Raw genomic sequence first — 3,621 nt, forward strand, 5'->3', positions numbered from 1 at the left:
TAACAGGACAGTTTTATGTTATCTGTATCAATGTATTACACACAGTTAACTCATAGTTATTACAGCAGTAAGATCAATAATATTTTAGTATAAAATAATTAAGATAAAAACAGGTTAAATAATATAACAAAATATGGTTCATCTGCAGTTTAAAGTATATACTTGAAAACCATCTTTACCTATTTTTGTCTTGTTCTTGTTCTCTCTTCTGTCCAAACTGATCTGTGCTGACGTTTTAATTCAAAGTTTCTGTTCCTCACTTTTTTCTATTTCTTCCTTTGTTTTGCAACAGGATTTCCAGATGTTTATCAGCATAACACTGAACTTTACATCACACTCTGTATGATATACATGTGTTTCATTTCATTGATTGAATAATTAGTGTTTAGTAGGAAAAATATATTTGAGGAATTTAAATACCAGTAAAACCATATCATTGTGATTTTTGTGTTTTGTTTTGTTTTTTGGTTTTTTTACGTGACTTCAACAGAGTAACACACAAATAGAACAACTGTATTGCCATTAATGGGCTTTGTCAAAAACTAACATCTGCATGTATTAAAATGGTAGGTTAAATGGAGTAAAATGCCCAAAATAAAATAAAGAATGCCCATTTCAGCTGCATACAACATCTCTGCAAATACTTCAGCTGTGTGACAGCTGTACTGTGTATTTTAACACCATATAAGGCACTGACGTGCTCGCTGTATCTATGGAAACCTCTTGTTAAACTTGAGGTGTAACATTGTAAGAATAATGTAACAATTCAAGTGTGTGTGTGTGTGTCATTCCAGTCCCTGACTGTTCAGGAGTCTGACAGCTTGGGGGGAAGAAACTTTTCCGTAGTTTCATAGTGAGGGCCTGGATGCTCTGGTACTTTTTCCAGAAGGCAGCTTCTAAAATCTCAGATGAAATGTATGTGAATCGTTGGACAATTTCAGATGATCTAAAGTACCCCAGTGACTGACTCAGGGTTTAAATGAACTCTCCTTCTGGAACAGAAAGGCCAGAGTTTGCTTCCTTTCCTTTTTTGAGTTGAACTTTTTTCTTGAGTTCCTGTATAAGAAAATAGGAAAGTGAGTGATATCACATGCATGAAAAAAAGCCTTTAAAATAATTAACGAAGATGTAATATCTCACCAAAGAAACATAATGTAGATTATGAAGATTATATTCAGTTCAGGAAGGATAGCACAGTTTTTGTATCGGTCTTCCTGCATCTGTCGTAGGTCAAGACAATGACAGTATTTGTCCGATGATAACCTGCAGTTCAAACTGACAATGTAAGCATTCTCTTTATGATACACAGTTATCATGTTAACAACTGAAAGTTAGAAAGGAACAAGAAGAAAATACAAAATTACTGGAACAGCCTATTATTTGCTTGGGCACAAAAAATATCAAATATCAGAGTTGTGCTACTGCTACTTGGAAAGTCAAAGACCGACAAGTACAATTAAAATAAGATAAGTAAAAAAGAAATAAAACAATAAAAAAAAAGAATAAAACTAAACAGAAGGACTAAAAAGAGGAAAACTGGGGTAGCGACAAAATGTTATGTCCAGGTTATTCCAAAGTTAGGAGACCTAACGGCAAAAACATTGTTTAGGCTTTTATTTTGGAATAGCCCTAAAAACAACACTTGAGGGGAGAATGTAAGATTGCTATAGGGTCAACACGTGTGCTGCTTTTAACTTGGAGCCAAGACACCACATGCTTTAAAAAGAATGAGTGACAATTCCAAGTCAATAGCCAGGATTGCAGTATGTTGGTCTATTTTCTAATACCAATGAGAAAATGTGCTGCTGAAAAGAGCTGAAGTCATCTACAGTAGCTTAGAGAAAACAAAAGCATGAATAACATTTTCATGACATTTAAATCTGGAGATGGATGTTATTGAGAGTGTGGGCTTTTCTCATTTCTCTCACATTTTATGCTTCCATTTCTTTCTTCTCCATCCTTCTGCCTGTAATTTGGAAATTTATCTCAGTGTGTTGCATTAAAGGAATTCCTAGTTCCTAAAATACATCTGGAGGAGATGGGAATGCAGAAGGAGCTATAAGCAAAGATTAAGCAGCAACTTCAGGGGCTGAAAACTGAAACAAACATAAAAGAGACACCCTTAGTGAGGATGCAGAGGTGGTCCGCTTATCTGTAAAGTATAAAGGAACCATGACACACCGGGAATATAACGCTAAGGGTTAAAATCATGCGTACAGAGTGTGTTAAGGGTTAATAATATGTGTACAAGATGGATAAATTAAAAACATAGCTATAAAAAAAAATTATGGTTATGATCATGTAAAAATCACAGATAATTTTGTACAAGATCATTGAGTTAAAAGCAGGATGAGTTTTTTAAATTTTGTTGTGTCTTTAAGTGCAGATGCTGGGTTTGGTTGTACTTATGTTACTCAAAGATGCCACTAGATGGCGCATACTGCTCAGGATGAATACAAAACCTTGTTAGAGGCAAGTAAAGGAAAATAAATAGTATATGAATATATAAAGAGTGTTGATATTTTGTAGCCATAAAATCAAAAATTGTTTATTAAACAATATTAAAGAATTATTCTTTGCACTTTAAGCACTTGTGGGCCATGTCTTAGAACTGATATGCCTTTCCTGAAGAAAATGTTGCACGCTTTGTTTTGTAGGGAAATACATCATGGGAATTTCATCATTACTGTCATAACCTGATTTTGACTGCTGGAATGAGAAAACTGTTGTTTGAGCAAGCAACTTAAAAACAGCCCCAAATAATATGTAAACTGTAGTGTGCTTGTTGAAAATGAGCAAGCACACTGCTTGTAATTTTAAGCTGTAAAGACATTTGTATATTGTTTTTAGGAACCCTTACACGTGCATTGTTATTGTGTACTTAAGGAGTGTTCGGGGACTTTTGACATTAGCATTAGAACCACTGAAGCTAGTTATATCATTAGCTTGAATTAGATTGTTTGGTATAGAACAAATGCTTTGGTCAAAATAAACATTCTGACTTGATGAACGTGTCGGATAAAAACTCAAAAAGAAAATAAATGATCTTATGCAAGACAGGGAAAAAATAGATTTACTAAGCAAAAAGACGTACATTTTTCAGCAAGAATACAAAGCACAAAAAACATGGTTTAAAGGGTAATTTTGTGAAAGCACTAAAAGGAAACTCCAAAGGTCATTTGGCTGTACACTTTCAAATATATGTGGCCAGACAATGTCAGTGTTGGCCATCTGCCACCTGGAAACTTGAACCGTTAAAAATCTGCAAAATACATCAAGAATAAAGTAAAAAAAAAAGATAAGCCACTATATTTACTACTACAGCTAAATGTCATTGGGCAAGATTTTATAGTAAAGAAGTATAGACATCTAAAAATTGCTTAACCATGACATTTTTCTAATATGTGTAATCATTAAACTATTGCAGAGCATTATATTCAGAGGTAACATTTTCATCCCTGTAAGATTTGATTTGTTAATATTTGTGAAGTTTACAACTTAGAGAAAATTGTTCAAAAGGTTGTCATTCAAACACAAAATGGAAATCCATCCATCCATCAATCCATCGATTACATCTGAAGAGATCAATATTTATCCTTAGCAACTATACAAAAGAATTCC

Source organism: Neolamprologus multifasciatus, chromosome 11 (genome assembly GCF_963576455.1).
Source record: "Neolamprologus multifasciatus chromosome 11, fNeoMul1.2, whole genome shotgun sequence".
Classification (NCBI taxonomy): domain Eukaryota; kingdom Metazoa; phylum Chordata; class Actinopteri; order Cichliformes; family Cichlidae; genus Neolamprologus; species Neolamprologus multifasciatus.